Below are 19400 nucleotides of genomic sequence, written 5' to 3' on the forward strand. Positions count from 1 at the left end.
CCATATTTCGAAGGCAGAAGGACATCGTATATGTACGCGGACGTGCATCGACCCATGTGAAGAGAAAACTGTCAGTGAAGTATTGGCGTGCTACCAGTCTTATTAATGGTCCATTTTATTTCCATCGATTAATCTATGTACTTGACAGTGCGGTAACACCGTAACAGCGCGCGCCCGTCTCCTCGTACTCAGCAGACACACTGCAAATAAGTGGCGCAATTGTCAAATTGGCGCCGTCTGTTTGCCCCTCGATGTCCATTAGAGAAGATGGACAGTTCGCGTGCGGAAATTTGAAGAGAAAGTTTTCTCTTCCCGTAAATAAAGGAGAGTTGTTTTGACGGCGCTTCAATGGTATTTGAAATGATTGACGATAGAGCTGAATGATAATCGGACACTGCCACATAGCCACTTTGAACTACCATTGACTGGGATGGTCCTCGATTCGGTGGATGTTCGTGCAGGTTCATTCGCGTGTATGTGCGCGCACGCATACATACACACACACACACACACACACACACACACACACACGCACGCACACGCACACGCACACGCACACGCACACGCACGCACGCACGCACGCACGCACGCACGCACGCACGCACGCACGCACGCACACACACACACACACGCACACACCGAGTGGGCTAAGGCGTCTCGCTCGTTGGTGTCGTGCTGACTGGGTTCGAATCCTACCGCAGGCTGTGGTGTCTGAGGTTTTCCCTGGGTTTTCCGAAGACTTTCCAGACGAATGACGGCACAGTTCCCCCTGAAGTAGGCACAGGACGCACACTAACCCCCCATGTCCCCCACTCCTCCCTGCTGTCCTCTCGCCATGTGTCCTCATCTGTACGCCGCTCATAGCCATTGTTGCTTCGCGGCGCTAACACGAAAGTAAAAATAAAAAAAACACACAAACAAATAAACGTGCGAGAGGTGCTATGAAAAGTGTTCCGAGACTTCAATATAAGAGCTTATTACTTATGAATGGCATTCGGAAATTTACTTTTCTCCTCTCGACATCACGCACGGTTGTAACAAAGCGCATATCGAATTAATACACTCTAAAAACAGAACTTCACAGCATAGCACGCTGTGCGCCAATCGTTGCCGCAAGTGTTAGCGTTATAGCTTCTGATTCGAAGAGAGAGGGGGCGTACGCCTTTGCGTGTCAATTTGGATACACCCCTAAAAATTAGGTGGGGGGGGGATGCCGAAACATGTCGCCGCTGCTGGCCACACACCAGTGGGCATCGTCATGTCTATATAGCAAGGGAAAAAGGATAAAAAAAAAGAAGGGGTAAAATGAGAGTCGAAGGGTGAGCTACATTGGCAGGATGAACGGTACTGAGGAGACAAAAGTGCACTGTGGATGAGAAGTGCACTAGAGGGGTTCTTTGCACGAGGCCCGTTTCTTGGAGGAAACGCACGAGGTGGCGAGTTTTTGTAACTCGTTCTGCGGAAGAACCTTCGGCGAATAGGATGTCAGACACTATGAACTAAAACTGAACTTCACCACATAGAACGCTGCTAACCAACCATCACCCCGAGTGACATCGTTCTCTCCTCTGATTTGCCGAAAACGGGGGGCGTGCGTCATTTTGTGGCATTATACAGTTCGTAATTGCCACAAAAATGGCGTACGACCCCGTTTTCATCAAATCAAGGGAGAGAGCGTTGTCATTCGGAAAGATGTTTGGCTATAGGAGCGTGCTATGCCGTGAAGCTCTGTTTTTTGAGTGTATAACATAATAGACCTCTACCCGAGAAACCTTATCATGACGTTGGCAGAGAGACTGAAACCGAAACATATCGGAAGGGGAGGGCTGGGTTCCACGAATGGGCACTTGTTCGCTGCCTCCTATTGAAAGAAAAGTAGGACCGAAGGTCGCGTCCCTTTGAGGGACCATCGTAATCCCCTCAAGACCGTGCCGTCTAAAAACAGAACTTCTCACCGCATAGCACGCTGTGCTCCAACCATTGCCGCGAATGATAGAGTTATCGCTTTTGATTTGAGGACAGAGAGGGGCGTACGCCTTTTTGTGGCAATATATCCAAGACACGTAAACAAACACGAAGCCTTCGTGTTTGTGTTTGTTTACGTGTCTTGCCCATCGCTCAGGCTTGCCTATCATGGAATTTATCCACCAGCAAGCCTGCATTTACGCCAGCTAGGAAACGCCCCTTCGAGACGTCCACCCTAAACGCATGGGACGAGTGCGGGGCGAGTGACGAGCACCAATGTTGCCACATTCGTCGACCACAAACGTTTGTTGGACGTGCCGGTGCTGTTGCTTTCTAGGGATTTTATTTGTTCCAGATGATTGTTGAAATGTAGTATCGTCGAGTAAATTTAGTGTGGTGGATATTGTCACAATAATTTGTGCCAGCTACTCATGGGCGGCTTCGTCTGCCGCACGGCGCTCATCGCTGCGTCCACTCCCCGCGGAAAATGCGCTCGAACGCGAATGAATATCTGTCGTCGACAGACTGCAGCGTGTACTCTCCGCGCGCGACTATTTTTTCGCGACCTTTCTGAGGTCACGCTCTCTCTCTCTCTCTCTCGCGCGCGCGAGGTAAAACCGTCGGGAAAACGCTCCACACTCTCCGAACAGAACTTCATCGCATAGCACGTTGTGCGCCAACCACCGGCACGAATGAATAGGGGTATCGCTTCTGATTTGAAGAGAGAGGGGGACGTACGTCTTTTTGCAGCAAATTATAATCCAAAGTGCTACAAAAAGGCGTATGCCCCCCTCGCTCTTCTTCTTGTTATGTGTTAAGAGTTGTTAGTGCTCTTCGAATATCAGAAGCGGTAACCCTATCATTCGTGGCTATGGTTGGCGGACAACGTCCTATGCGGTGAAGCTCTGTTCTAAGAGTGCAGGCGTTTCGGCCTGTACTGTTCATCAGCGCACGCATGAAGTACCGTACTTCACTACTAAGAACGTACTTTACTATAAGAACGCAGCAGGCGTCAAACGCGCAGTCCGGCGAGAGTGTATACTAGTCGTTAGCCACGAGTAGAAAGGATTGACTCATTATTAAAATGAACTTGTAAATTTGTTAACCTGGCGCTCATAGCACCTAGTACTTACCACCGTGAACGTGCAAACGGCTTCAGGGCGTCACGGAAGAACAACAACCTAATCAGCTTTGCACGGTACGTCTCACCAATAAGCTTCGGAGCTCTCTGTTTAAGAACCGGGTCACAGAGGCCCAAGGGGCTGCAGCGGTATCGGCAATCTCTCAACCGCGTTAGGGCACGATCGCATCATTCATTTCCCGTCACTTTATTCAATTTCGTAGCGCGCGCGAAAGAATATTAGAGGAAGAAACGGCGCACCACGAAGAGGATAGGTGACTATGTATATATATACACCACAGGAGAACAGGAGGAGACTTCGGAAGGGTGAATAGCTGATCAGTAAAGAGACTCGTAAGAAAATAAAATATGAAGATGGTGGTGGCCATTTGTGGTGTCTACTAAAGTTGTAAAGCAAAAAAAACGAGAATTGACCGAGGCCCGAGGCTGACCACAATTAGAGAAGACACAGACGCCGGTCGCAGAATATATCGCACCTGATGAAGGACGGACTCCGTCCAAAAGCTTGTTTTTCAGTAAAATAAATGTCTTTAAAAATCTCTCTAAATACTTATTTTATCCACTTGCGAGTGCTAGACTTCTCCCATTTTTGCCTGTTAGACACAGACCCGTAAGCCTCAGTGGTTAGCATGATCGCTTTCCACGCCGAGATTAGGAGGTGACACGGGTTCGAATCCTGTCACTACGGGCGGGCGCACTACATACACACACACACACACACACCATATCATCTCATATCACATATACCGACCAGCATGCCCTGAGGTGGTAAGCCTCAGATTTCGTGGAAAACTTCCTCATTCATCGTCCCCTCATGTAATTGTTGTGTACACATCGTTGTGTACACAGTGGGGAGAATTCCAGTTTTCTTGCTACAACAACAACAACAACAACAACAACAAATAAATCCTGACTATGACACGGGGTGATTTCTTGCTACAGTGCCTCCATCGTGTCACTAAATTCTTAGCAAAACAACGACAACGCTTACGCCAAATTTGGTTATTGTTCATTTTCAGAAATATGTGTATGTCAAGTGAGCGACCAGGACCCCGGAAGAGCAGAAATCTCCACTCTATTTTTCGCCGGGGAACGGCGCCACAGACGCGACCTATCTGCTTCATCTCAGCATTATGATTTGTGCCCTCCGTGGCTGTATTTTCGATTGAACGACGCAACACCAACCGGTTCATTAAACTGCCGCCTTGTCAGTCGCTTCCGCTCACGTTTATTATGCTACGACGCGGAAATATTTCAACTGCCTGGTACAGAACGCTATTGGGCTTCTATGCTGGGTGTTTCACCTGACGTGCTGGGCCCAAGACCTACTAGACTATAACGACCATGTCATAGGCATCCCTTCCCAGCGCCGCGCATTTGGAAGCTAGCGGTGGCGCTACTGACCGGCACGGTTATTGCTTCCTTAATTTCTGCAATAATTTGTGCTTCAGCTTACCTTGGTAATTTTATACAAGCGGTGGATGTCCCACGGGAGGTGCTTCTTTCTAAAGTTGGTTATCATCATCACTCTTTAAATTAAAAAACCCCCAGTGCTGGGTAGGACGAGGACGAAGGATAAAAACGACAATGACCTACACTGAACAACACTGCCTGCAAGGACAGCACTGGGGGTTTTTAATCATTTTTAATTTAAACATGTACCAACCAGCCCAAACACTTGCTCTCATTCTACGCGTTGTCATAGGAGCTGTCGCTGTCGTCTGCTACGGTAGTCGTACGTCCGCTTCTGCGCGTTCAAAATTCAAATTTCCATTTTCCAATCATGACGTAGATCTCGCGGGCCGATGAGTAGCGCCCCTAGCGGATCGTGCGGACGGGCTTCCCATAGGGGTTGCCGATTATGACATGATCGTTATAATCTAGTAGGTCGTGGCGGGTCCACGGGAATAGCTTTCCAATAGCTGATCTCTTCAGGACAGGACCACCAAGTCGTGGGATGGCCCATCATAACAGCATTCGGAAGCAAGCGAGCTGGAACAGTTGTTTCAATGCGCGTTTTGAGACTTGATTTTCGAAAGTGTAAAAAGAAAAGAAATCTAGATGCACTTCCGCTGTTGTTTCACTTTTCTTTTTCTTTTTTTTTACAGTTTTACTCTCTTTTTTTTCCTGGCTCAGGCGTGCATTTTGTGCTTTGCATATGTGTTTTATATTCCATGCGCATAAGTTATGTAGTCATCCAAGCAAAATTCGAGTCGTGTTGTATTGTTCATTGTTTCCTGGTTCAAGCTTCCTTAAAGGTATTATAAAGTAGTCGAGGTGCAACCTCATGTTTTGTGTGCCCTGAATTGTGTATGTCCTCAGGAGTAAAATAATGCCGCAAAATTTTCTCACATAGACGTTATAGCTCGCGAAAAAAATACAAATTTAAATCTACTGTCAACACTGTGGCGAAGGAGACCGACGAAACGCCAACTCCGCCATGTACGGCGGCGAAAATGTCTCACGCGCACGACTCTGGGCCAAACAGAGCGTTCGCGTTTCCGCGCAGATTCTCCGCATGTGGGTACGCGGCCTAGGACGCCCGCGCGGCCGCGGCATTCCTTTCCTCAAGGTCGCGCCCTCATTGGTTCTCAGGGGGAGTGACGTTTTCTCGTTTTTACAGACAGGGAACTCCGGCCTCCTCTCAACATCAGGCGGTGCTCCTGCATGCACTCCAGCGAATAACGGTCAAACTACGCGCCACTATTTCTCGTGGAATTTTCGATGCCGTGGTCAGTGACGCTACAGTTTCGAAATCGACTGGAACTAGAGTCACTAAATAGGGAGGAGAGTAGCGACACTGAGCCACGCCGGCGAGCGAGATCGCCATCTTTGGTCCGGCGCGGCTGCGTCGCCTAGCAACGGGACGCCAATCTCCACCTTCTCCCCCCTCCCCTCTCTCATCCTCTCTCAAAATTGTTTGGTCCCTGACCACATCCAGCCCACCAACGCTCTGCCGTCAAAGCTCTTTTCACCTTTTTGGACGCAACGAGTCATCGATCCTTATTGTGAAGGGGCTCGTTATTTAATTCCCCACATTATCACCAGCGAGAGGGTAAAGGTATCGCCCATTGCGATGAAATTCTCCATTACTCATCTTAAAAATAAAGCTGTTGTTGTTCGTCGCTCTTTTACACGTGCAGCCCGTTAACCGCGACTGTCGGTACGGTTTTGAATGCTCGCCAGAGACGGACTGGCGCCCGGTGAAAGATGTCGAAACGCGCGCTGAGTTTACGTCGAAGAGAACGTACCAGACACGCCTATGCAATGTATGCGACATAAATTGAGACTCGCATAAAGAGTAATTAGACCGGCAGGCTGTGTTGAGCAGTCCACGCGTGAACGACCACTTTTAGGTGCGTTAAAACAAGAGGCTCGGGGAAGGTCTTCATATCGTTAAAGCCAACAGTTTGCTCTCTGCAACACTCGCGGACGCTTACGGCGCTGTTACTGTGCCTTTATTATTGTAAACACCATAAACGTTTGCGCAGCTTGCACGGAATGGCAAACTCATTTTGTAATATACTGTAGTTACCCTGGACGGGTGCGCTGTGCTCTTTAAAGAGGTTATTTATTAGTCTGGCGCTGTGACGTCATCCAAAAAGGAATTTGGGCTGAAAATTTAACGCATTACGTTTACCCTGTATAAACAGAACTCACCGCATAACCTAACCTGCCCTACACTCCGTTCCTACACTCTTAAAAATGAACTTCACCACATAGCACGTTGAGGGCCAACCAATGCCCAGAATCATACCGTTATCCTACCTGATTCGTGGAAAGCACGGGGCGTACGCCTTTTTTGTGACAATTATCATAACTGCATAAGTGTCACAAAAAGGCGTACGCCTCCCGTTTTCAACAAATCAGGTAAGCGAACGATGTCATTCGAGATCACGGTTGGCTAGGAGCGTGCTATGCAGTGAAGTTCTGTTTTAAGAGTGAACACTCTTAAAACCGAGCTTTACCACATAGCACGCTCCTACACTCTTACAAATGAGCTTTACCACATAGCACGCTCCTACACTCTTACAAATGAGCTTTACCACATAGCACGCTCCTGCACTCTTAAAAATGAGCTTCACCGCATAGCACGCTCCCAGCCAACCATAATCTCAAACAACAACAACAACTTTATTTTCGGCCTTGGAGAGTGGGGAGTTTCATCGCAACAGGCGATACTCTACCCCAGTGCTTGGTGGAATGGGGGGAATAAAATAACGAGCCCCTTTACAATAACGATCGAAGTCCGATGGTGTCCAGAAATGTCAGAAGAGCTTTGAGCGCAGAGCGTTGCTGGGCTGGATTGGGCCAGGGACCAAGCAATTTCGGTAGGGAGAAAGGGCGAGAGTCCAGCTGACGAAGAGACTCGGAGAGTGTCATTCGGGAAGGTTCGTAGTGAGGGCAATGAAGAAGAATGTGCTCCAGATCCTCAAGAGCACCACAGTGGCAACAGGTGGGAGAATCAATTTGTCTCAAGCGGTAACGCCACTGAGCTGTAAAGGCCACATCGAGGCGCATGCGGTGGATTAATGCAGCATCCTGACGAGATGTGTTTCGTGGCATGCGGAAAGCGAGCATGGGATCAACTCTGTTCAACATAGAGGGGGGAAGAATGTCGGTTGTCCGTTGGCGGGAAGCCAGGGGTGTCACTAGACGTCGCAGAATTGAACGGCGGTCTCCTCTGAGCAGAACAATACGGGTCCGGTTCCGAGACGAGAGTGCTGCTTCTGCGGCGCTGTCGGCCTGCTCGTTCCCCACGACACCACAATGGGCTGGAACCCACTGGAGAACTAGCCTGTGGCCTGCGGCGTAGATAGTGTGGTAAGCCATTAACACGTCGGTGACTAGGGGTGCGGATGGGCCTCGTATGCCGGAAGTTTCAATTGCTTGAAGTGAAGTGAAGTAATCTCAAATGATATCGTTATCTGCCCTGATTTGTTGAAAACGGGAGGCGTACGCCTCTTTTGTGACAATTATGAACAGCACAAGTGTCACAAAAAAGGTGTACTCCTCCCGTATTCCCGCATAGCACGCTCCTAGCCAACCATAATCTCAAATGATATCGTTATCTGCCCTGATTTGTTGAAAACGGGAGGCGTACGCCTTTTTTGTGACAATTATGAATAGCACAAGTGTCACAAAAAAGGTGTACACCTCCCGTTTTCAACCAACCGGCCAGATAACGATATCATTCGATAGGATGGTTGGCAAGAAACGTGCTATGCGGTGAGGTTCATTTTTAAGATTGTAGCCAATCGTCATCCCGAATGACAGCGTTCTCTTCCTAGATTTGATGAAAACGGGGGGCGTACGCCACTGTTGTGGCAATTATGAATGGGATAATGCCACAAAGATGGCGTAGCCCCCCCCCCCTTCCCCCGTTTTCAGCAAATCAGAAGAAAGAAAGATGTCACTCGGGATGATGGTTGACTAGGAGCGTGCTATGTGGTGAAGTTCATTTTTAAGAGTTGTGGTGAATCCGGCCACCACACATAGATGGCACCAGGCAAAACTTGTGTCTAGGTCAGATGCTGGCCTCACGCGCTGTGGGAGGGGCCTTGGCTTGGACAGATCAAAAACCGTGAGCGCGTGTCTCTTTTCTTAATAACCGTCACTACCACCACCACCACCGTGAGCGCGTGTGAGCGAGATCAGAGCCTGGAGCGGCTGGCCTCGGAGACGGTGCGTGGAACGACTGGCTTGGAGAACATTCTCGGTGTAAAGATTCCATTATATGAGTTATTAAATATCACGTTTCTTTCCGTATTTTGACTTTGTCTCTGTGCCTCGCTTTCCACGGGAGTCGAATGGACGGGCTTTGCCCCCGAGAGTGGGAATAGGCTCCCACAAAGTGTAGTAAGTGGGGAGAGGGAAGAAGAGGAGGAACGTTTCTCTTTTTCCCTCTCGCCATTTACTTCACATGGCACCTTTCTTGTATAGAGGGCGTGAGAAGGTTTCCGCACACATTTCAAAACGTTATAAAAATCGTATACATAATAACAATCACGATGCTAATTGGCATAGTGCTGTAGTTCTGTCAGGATTTTTATTTCAGCTCATGTTCTACAGACAATATGGAGTTACAAAAATCCGAGCACACATATATATACGTGTTGAATGGCCTGTTGAACTGCGTTGAATGGCCTGTGAATCCGTTTTATGCTGTATTGGGTGTTGGAGCGCTGCGTCCAAAACTGAAACGGATGGGTCAGTTTCGGTTTTGGACGCGGCGTTCCAACACCCGATGCAGCATGAAATGGAGACGGCCTAAGCCTAACGACGGCGGTATACAGTGTGTCCCAGTAAACGTGTCATTGAATAATAACAAAAAAACTACGCCACGTAGAACCATGCGGCCAACGGTATTTCTTCTTACTATAGGCGTTGCCACCCCCTGATGTGAATGTCATGTACACACTAAAAACTGAACTTCACCGCATAGCACGCTCTGCGCCAACCATTGCCACGAATGATAGGGTTATCGTTTCTGATTCGAGGAGAAAGGGAGGCGTACGCCTTTTTGTGTCAATTATCATATAACCAAATTGACACAAAAAGGCGTACACCTCCCTCTCTCTTCGAATCCGCAATAATAACGATATGGTTATCATTGCTGATTCGTGGCAATGGTTGGCACAGAGCGTGCTATGCGGTGAAGTTCAGTTATGTAAATTTTTGTGAACTCAACTCGGAAATTTGCCAAGTAAATGTCACTTTTTTACCACACCAATGTGAAGAGCGTGCCGAATTAACTCAAATTCATGATAATTGACAGCGGTGTTCAGGAGCTCTCCCATCGGAAAAAATAGCCGAACATCATGCTCTTCGGAGCACCCGAGCATAACGCGCGACGGCTTTTTTGAGCGCTGTCGCTGCCAGTCCGACGAAAGGAGGTCGCAAACCCAGCCCACAAAGTGATATAGTAGGAACAACGACAGTTCCTGAAATTGGGAGAGGGGAGGCATGATCCCAGCGGAAACCGGATGTGATAAGCCATACCTCTTTCTACGATGCCGGTGTGGGCCGGGTTTCCAACCTCCTTTCGTCGGATTGACAACGATTTCCCTGAAAAATTTGTCGCGCGCTACACTCTTCAAAATGAACTTCACCGCACAGCACTCTCCTAGCCAACCATTATCTCGAATGATATCGTTATCTGCCCTGATTTGTTGAAAACGGGAGGCGTACGCCTTTTCTGTGACACTTATGCTGTTCATAATTGTCACAGAAAAGGCGTACGCCTCCCGTTTTCAACAAATCAGGTCAGATAACGATATCATTCGAGATAATGGTTGGCTAGGAGAGTGCTGTGCGGTGAAGTTCATTTTTAAGAGTGTATCCTCTGGGAGCTCCGTATAGAGCGTGATGTTCGGCTATTTTTTCCGATGGGGTAGCCCCTCAATATCCCTGTCAATTATCATGAATTTGAGAGAATTCGGCACGCTCTTCACATTGGTGGAGTGAAAAAGTGACCCTTACTTGGCAAATTTCCGAGTTCAGTTCCCAAAACTTTACATAATTAAACTTGCGTTGCATGACATTCACATCAGTAGATAGCAAAAACCTAGTAAGAACAAGTGCCGTTGACCGCATGTATCTAAGTGGTGTAGTTTTTTTTATTATAATTCTATGACGCGTTTTCCGGGACACCCTGTATATAGGCCATTCAAAATGCACGGGCTCGGATTTACTGCAGCTTGTAACTCCTATCATATTGACGGTAGAACATTGATGGAGAGCTCAAATCATCAACAACAACAAAATACACTGATGATGATGATGAATTTGGAAATTCGCCACCTGGGCTGACTCAAATGAAACTTCTGACAGAGGTAAAGCACACTCTTAAAAATGAACTTCACCGCATAGCACGCTCCTAGCCAACCATCATCTCAAATGTTATCTGCCCTGATTTGTTGAAAACGAGAGGCGTACGCCTTTTTTGTGACACCTATGCTGTTCATAACTGTCACAGAAAAGGCGTACGCATCCCGTTTTCAACAAATCACTGCTGATAACGATATCATAAGAGACGATGGTTGGCTAAAAGCGTGCTATGCGGTGAAACTCATTTTTAAGAGTGCACTGTGCCAATTTGCATTCTGATTGCTATTATGTACGATTTTTTAAATAACGTTTTGAAATCTGTCCGGATATCTTCTTACACCCTGTACATTTGTGTAACTTGTATACAAACGTTTTGCACCCGAAGAGGAGAAATGTGGTCTACTCCATCTCTACACATTCCCTGCATATCGCTCTTGTAAGGTGGCACAACGCGCGATGAGACAGAAAGCTTTAGATCTTATTTATTTATAGATATGGCGTTACATTGTAGATAGAAGACTTATACGACGCGGCCAACCGTATACACGTGCTTCTGTGCTCCCGGGATCAAGACCCTATAGGTTCGTTGAGCCGTCTTACGCATCGTCAGACACGTGTTTTGGATAATTGGGAAGCTCTCTGTTGTCTTACACAGAAGCGGGCTCGTTATAAGACGATGTAGTTAACGAGGAAAAGGGTATGCGCAGTGAAGATCGTTGAACAAACCCGCTCATGGCAGTGAAGCTGTTGAGCTTCTTTGAGCCCTTTGATGTTCTCTTTGTTCTTGCCCGTCTGTTTCTAGGAAGTGAATCGGTATAGGTTTACGATAAGAAAAAAAAAAAATTCGAGATAGAGAAAGAGACAGGTGGGATGCTATCAAGTAAGTTTTCGAATAACGCTTGGGGCTTGCGGTTGTTTATGAAATGACTTGTTTATATAACGTAGACATACATACGGCACGCTTGGTTCGATAGAAGCATCTTTTCTTCAGGTCATATAGAAGAGGAGTTATCATTTTAACATCTTAAAAGCAGTGTGCGTTTGCGTAATCGATCTGTTGTAGCTATAGTCACGCGCTAAGCGGGACCTACATTGGCATATTTTATCTCCACCATCATCATCATCGCTATCATATAGCTATGAAGTGAAGTTCATTTTTAAGAGTGTAAAAGCGTGTTATGTGGTGAAGTTCTGTTTTACCAGCGCAGGTCGTGATAACGACGTTGTTACAGGGCGCTGTTGATGGATGCAGGTTCTTTCTGAATCTGAACGCGTCCCCTCCACACTGCTTTACGTGCGTCTATACTGTCAGTATTGTTTAATAGAGCAGTGCATCGCGCAGTACTGTGCGGTACACACCTTGACCCATTCTTGTTCGTCGAAAAGAGCATGCCCAGAAGACTAACAACGAGAGCGCGGTAAAACAAAGTCCTCGTTTTATTACTCTTAAGGGGCGTCGGGTCACAGGGCGCGTAATAATTTTATCGCCGATCATAAATTTTCGGGGCACTGAAGGCGCGCCAGCTGCTGTGAATCACTCACGGGAGGAGGGTCGGTGGTACGACGGTACACTAATGCTTTACGTGCTCGGAGGTAAACTGTCTAATACCTCGTAAGTAAAGCTAGGTAAAAATTAACTAACTATGACTAATAAAACTGTCCTTAACAGGTCTCTCCTTCAGAACACATTTCTACAACACCCATGTTGTGAAGATATTAAATTGTTAAAGGAGCACTAAAGTGCGAAAGTTTCTCATCGTGCACTCTAAAAACTGAACTTCACCGCATAGCACGCTGTGCAGCAACCATTGCCACGAATGATAGGGTTATCGCTTCAGATTCGAAGAGAGAGAGGGGGGCGTACGCCTTTTTGTGTCAATTTGGATACATGAGAATTGACACAAAAAGGCGGCCGCCTCCTCTTTCCTCGAATCAGGAGCGATAACCCTATCATTCGTGGCAATATGGTTGGCGCACAGCGTGCTATGCGATGAAGTGTAGTGAACTATCGGTACAGTTCCCTTAGAAGTCGGCCCAGGACGCACATTATCCCAGGGCGTCAATCGTGACGTTGCCTACCTCTGTGGGGCCGACACCGGCGAGTCCTTTCACCACCACCATCAGTTTTTAGAGTGTGGAATATTTTCTCCGTATCTTCCTTTTTGCAATCCATCCGCCGTCACGGAATGAAAAATGGCGTTACCTTTAAATTAATATAAAAGGAACGAGATTCGTTGGTTGTGTCGTCCGTGATTTACTTATAAGCGAAAGTAAGGGCAACTTACCCTCTCCCTCTCCTTCTCAAGAAGGGCGACAAGGCGGAGAGGCATCGGATTGGTTTCGTCGAAACGACCTCCCGCTACACTCTTAAAAATGAACTTCACCGCATAGCACGCTCCTAGCCAACCATAGTCTCCAATGATATCGTTATCTGCCCCGATTTGTTGAAAACGGGAGGCGTACGCCATTTTTGTGACACTTATGCTGTTCATAATTGTCACAAAAAAGGCGTACGCCTCCCGTTTTCAACAAATCAGTGAAGATAACGACATCATTCGAGATGATGGTTGGCTAGGAGCGTGCTATGCGGTGAAGTTTATTTCTAAGAGTGTACGGTTGGAGAAGTCGTTTGAGGGGACCAATCAGGGCTCGCTGCGCACTGTCGTGGCTATTGAGAAGGAGAGGGAGAGCACGTACGCGGTTTCTCTCGCTCATGAATCACGAACAGCGCACCTAACGAATCCCGTTCATTCTGTGCTGGTGTCCTTCCGCGTGCCGAATTTGTTGCTTTTCAGTGCCCCTTTAAGTATTGACAGTGATGGCGAACCATTGCACAGAACGATACCGTTATCACACGTGATTTGTGGAAAATCGCGGGGGTACGCCTTTTATCTGACAATTGTAATAACCGCATAAGTGTCATAAAAAGCCGTACGCCTCCAGTTTTCAATAAATCATGGGAGAGAAGGATGTCATTCGGGATAAGGTTTGGCTACACTCTAAAAACAGAGCTTCACCGCATAGCACGCTCCTTGCCAACCATCATCTCTAATGATATCGTTATCTGCCCTGGTATGTTGAAAACTGGAGGCGTACGACATTTTTTATGACACTAATGCTGTTCATAATTGTCACAAAAACGGCGTATGCCTCCCGTTTTCAACAAATCATGGCAGATAACGACATCATTCGAGATGCTATAGGAGCGTGCTATGCGGTGAAGTTCAGTTTTAAAGAGCTTGAAAACGGGAGGCGTACGCCTTTTTGTGACACTTATGTAGAAATGTTAATTGTCACAAAAAGGCGGACGCCTCCCGTTTTCAACAAATCAGGGGAGAGAACGATGTCACTCGGGATGATGGTTGGCTAGGAGCGTGCTATGTGGTGACGTTCATTTTTAAGAGTGTAGACAACCATCATCCCGAATGACAACGTCCTCTCCCTTGATTTTATGAAAACGGGGGGCGTACGCCATTTTCAGAAAATCAGGATAAAGAACGATGTCATTAGAGATGATGGTTGACTAGGAGCGTGCTATGTGGTGAAGTTCATTTTTAATAGTGTAGGAGCGTGCTATGCGGTGAAGTTCTGTTTTAAGAGAGTACACTCTTAAAGATGAACTTCACCACATAGCACGCTCCAATAGCCAACCATCAGCCCAAGTGACATCGTTCTCGCACCTGATTTGTTGAAAACGGGAGGCGTACCCCTTTTTGTGACACGTATGCGGAAAGGTTAATGGTCACAAAAAGGCGTACGCCCGGCGCTTTCCACAAATCGAGGGTGATAGAGGTGTCACACTGTACAATGGTTGGACTCTTAAAAATGAACATCACCGCATAGCACTCTCCTAGCAAACCATCGTCTCGAATGATATCGCTATCTGCCCTGATTGGTTGAACACCGGAGGCGTACGCCATTTTTGTGACAGTTATGCTGTTCATAATTGTCACAAAAAAGGCGCACGCCTCTCGTTTTCACCAAATCAGGGCAGATAACGATATCATTCGAGACCATGGTTGGCTAGGAGAGTGCTATGCGGTGATGTTCCTTTTTAAGAGGGGTTCGAATCCCGGTGCCGGCTGTGCTGTCTGGGGTTTTTCCTGGGTTTTCCTCAGACGCTTTCAGACATATGTCGGCACAGTTCCCTTAGAAGTCGGCCCAGGACGCACATTCCCCCAGGGCGTGAGTCGTGACGTTGCCCACATACGTGAGGCCGACAACGGCAAGCCCTATCATCACCACCACCACCACCACCACCTTTTTAAGAGTGTGGCCTTCGGCGTGCCATGTGGTGAAGTTCTGTTTTAAGAGAGTACACGATTTGTCCAATGCGCTCTTACCATTAGTACAGATCCTTATAGCTATTTCTTAAACATTCTGCGCGTGTGGGAGTATGAATTTCGATGATTTTGGAACCAGACGCCGCGCGGACGCTCGAATTTTGAGCCTTTTCGACAACACGCGCTGGCATATATGGGAGCTGACGCGGGACTGCGCTCAAAATTTGCATGCCTGTATTTGCATTTAATTTGCGAAACTGCAGAATTTTATAAGCGCGGACAAGGACAGCGCCGTCCAGGGCTGATTGGAAACGCCACGGCGCTGTCCGAATTAATTATACCGTAAACATTTGGGAGGAAAACGCGCCCCGTAACACATCGGTCCGGTGCACAATGTTAGCGCCGCGAATCAACCGTGGCTATATGAGCGGCGTACAGATGAAATGGGGGTTCAGGGGTGTGTTAGTATACGTCCTGTTTGCCGACTTCGACGGGATCTGTGCAAGCGGCCGTCTGGCAAGTCTCCCATAAATCACGAGGCAAATCTGAGGCAGCAGAGGAGGTAGTATAGGATTCGAACGCAACACCTCACAATTTCCAACAAGGTATCAATCAATATACAAGGTACGGTGGGAGAGATCTTTTGAGGGGACCTACCCGAGGCCCCTCAGCAGCGCCGCGCTTCTTAAGAGCGCGCGCGCGCACACACACACACACACACACACACAAAAGAGAGAAGTATGCCTCACATTTTCAACAAATCAGAAAACAGAACGACACCATCGTGAAGTGATCTAATGCGGAAAGCGTGAAAACCGGCAAGGGTGCTGGGGGCAGCGAGTTTGACCCTGACGCGACTTACGTCACGATCTTTTATTCCCACCAGCACCACCACCATCATCGTCATCATCACCTGAGCATGTTATGTGGCAAAGTTCCGCTTTTAGAGTGTTGGTAACATTTTCATCGCGTATTTGTTGTCGTTGAACAAGCAGCCAAACGGACATATACAACAAACTGTTCTGGACAACCTTTGACGAGTCTGGTACTTAGTACCTCATTGAACTGCGCCACAGTGGCCTCAAACGCGTGGGAATCGATGCTACAAAAATGAACAGCGATATTCTATTCCTCCACTATTTCACTATTTTAGTATGCATAGGACGATTAACATTGCGATTGATATGCATCTGGCGATTAGTTATGCTTGTGCGTGACACAGGAATAGCAGAGGCTCTTCTAAGGCCACCGTCACTTTTTGTCACAAAAAGGTGAAACGTTCCTGCTTTCCACAAAGTAAGAATGATAACTGTACCACTTTGTGGAATTGTTGGCCTTCAGTGTGTTATGCCGTGAAGTTCTGTTTTTACCGTGAACGGATTGCACACAATGATACCGTCATCACGAGAGCGGGGCGTACGCCTTTTGTGACAGTTCGCATAAATACATAACCGTCACAAAAAGACGCCTCCCATTTCGAACAGAACAGGGAAAAGAACAATAATGTCAACAATGACGGTTGCCGTGTAGTTCAGAGATGCGGTGAAAACGACGATGGTGACGTGTGGAGATGTGCATGGTTACAGAGTTGTAATGGGCGTCCCCCTGAGTGACGCTGCTGCAGAGGTCCCCGTTGATTTTCGTGCCCACGTCTTCCTTCCCTAATTGGCTGACGGGCTGGGAAAGAGTCGCATTGCACGAGCCCCACTAATTGGACTCTATAGAACTGTGGAACAGTGCAGACGTGTAACGCGATGTCAGATAACGCCAACGCAAGAACGCGAGCCAAAGGCAGGACAAGCAGTTGCGCGATTAGTCGTTATCCCACTAAGACAGTCGTTATTCGAGTGTCCTCGTTAGTTATTTCACGCGCTACTTGACCTCACGTACGTCACTGAGTGAAGGTGAAGGACAGGCAGTTACTGGGCACCTCGTCGAGGGGGACAGCTTTCAGAAATGCAGCCAAACGAAAGCGTCAGCCCGTGCTGTGAGGAAATGCTTTGTTTGTTTCTTAGCTTCTGGGAATAGCAAGCCTACATCCTGGCTAACCTTTCCCTTCTTTTTTTTTTCTTCTTTGCATTAAACATATTCCCCACCGCAGCAATGTGAACCAGTCTTAGCCACACGACTGAGTGCGTTGCACACCAGCAAGGAGCAATTCACGTAAATGAATGCAGGCAGGACGACCTGATGCACGACTCCCCGACTGCAATGCCCGAAAGAAGCAAAAGACCAGCTACCTAGCACGTGGATCTAATTTCACGGCTGAACAGATCCTAAACTTTCGTCCCGAATAGCGATTAATTTTAACAACAGTTGTAACTGCGTAGCTGTTTATATATATACTTTGCACTCAACTATCATCCCGATTGACGTCTGTCGCTCCAGTGATTTGTTGAAAATGAGAGGCGTAAACTGTTTTGCGACACTTATGCAGCCACGTTAATTGTCATAAAACGACGTACGGTCGCTGCTTTTCGCAAACCACACTCTAAAAACAGAACTCCATAGCATAGCACGCTGTGCGCCAACCATTGCCACGAATGATAGGGTTATCACCTGTGATTCGAACAGAGAAACAGAGAAAAAAGGGGGGGGGGGCGTACGCCTTTTTGTGTCAATTTGGGTGTAAGATAATTTGCACAAGAAGGCGTACGACCCCTCTCTCTTTGAGTCAGAAGCGCTAACGCTATCATTCGTGGCAATGGTTGGCGCACAGTGTGCTATGCGGTGAAGTTCTGCTTTTAGAGTGCAGGAGTGACAACGATATGTCATTCTCTGCAGTGGTCGGCCTTCAGCGTGTTATGTTGTGAAGTTCTCTTTCAAGGATGCGTGGCCAGGAATTTATGAATCGATATCCGGCGCGGAGGTCAAACAAGGAATGGTTCAGCATTCAAGCGTGTCATCGAAGAAAATCGCCATTGAACTCGGAAAAAGCCGGGAAGACTCGGAATATTTGAGATGGCCCTGAATTCCTCCAACGTATAAGCGTCTTTCACTGGCGCGTCGTACAATCTGTTCGTCCAAGCAGAATGCCAGTCATCGCATTCACCGAGTACGTCTTTTTCCCCAAAAAAGTTATATTCTGAGCATTTCTGTTCCTTAGTTCGCTAAACGTCACGCCGAAGGCCATCGCTGCAGGGCGAAGATAAGCACTCAGGTGTGAGAGAAAGTATGTTTTTCTTTTTTTCTCGCGGATAAGGACGGGCAAAGCCCAAGCAGTTCTCGAACAGTTCTTCGTGATGATGGTTGTGCGCGAAAAGCCTGTGATATACGAGGGTGGAACTCCGGATGTATTTCAATCTCTTCTGCTTCTTGATTTAGAACGCTGTGCTGGATTCGCGATCCCAACATTTATGGGGAGTCCAAAGGTTGAAAAGATTATCGTCGTTGAGGCGACAACCGTCGTTGGCATACGCAACGGGTGATGAGAAAAATCACAGCAGGAAAATATCAACAAAAAAAAAGTCAGGAAACAGGAGTGTGAGAACCGTTCTTTTCCTCCTACGCTCTTAAAAACTGAGGGGGGGGGGGGGGGTTAATGACATGGGTGACATGACATGACATGAAATGGGCAGCGTCACGACTATAGCCCTAAAAAAAACGGGTGGAGGATGAACGGTGGCAATGCGTAGAGGGTGCGTGAGTCCGTCGGGCAGTGCAAAGCGCTAGAGGGCTTAAAACTGACCTTCACCACATAGCATGCTCCTAACCAACCAACCATCACCCCGCCGAGTGACATCGTTCTCTCCCCTGATTTGCTGAAAACGGGGGAGGCGTGCGCCGTTTTTGTGGCATTATGCAACTCATAATTGCCACAAAAATGGCGTACGCCCCCCCCCCCCCCCCGTTTTTACCAAATCAAGGAAGAGAACGTTGTTATTCGGGATGATGGTAGGCTATGAGTGTTCTATGCGGTGAAGCTCCGTTTGTAGAGTGTAGATTTCACGAGGTTGTGCGAGTTTCTCTCTGAACTTCACCGTAGAATTTCACCGCACAACACGATCCAAGCCAACCATCGTCCCGAATGACGCCGATCTCTCCGCTCATTTCTTCAAAACGACAGGCGTACACTCTTAAAAACGAACTTCACCGCATAGCACGCTCCTAGGCAACCGTCATCTCAAATGACATCATTATCTGCCCTGATCTGTTGAAAACGGGAGGCGTACGCCTTTTTG

The 19400-nt window shown here is 47.6% G+C and overlaps 1 long non-coding RNA gene across 1 annotated transcript in view; it reads left to right on the plus strand.

The window, feature by feature from the left end:
- LOC135370565 (uncharacterized) overlaps positions 1 to 4317 on the plus strand; it is a 14220-nt gene extending 9903 nt beyond the window's left edge. The window contains exon 3 of the long non-coding RNA XR_010415375.1: positions 4126 to 4317. This is a non-coding gene — a long non-coding RNA (uncharacterized LOC135370565). The remainder of the gene's footprint in view (positions 1 to 4125) is intronic.
- Positions 4318 to 19400: the final 15083 nt, after the last annotated feature.

This window comes from Ornithodoros turicata, chromosome 10, assembly GCF_037126465.1.
Source record: "Ornithodoros turicata isolate Travis chromosome 10, ASM3712646v1, whole genome shotgun sequence".
Taxonomy (NCBI): Eukaryota; Metazoa; Arthropoda; class Arachnida; order Ixodida; family Argasidae; genus Ornithodoros; species Ornithodoros turicata.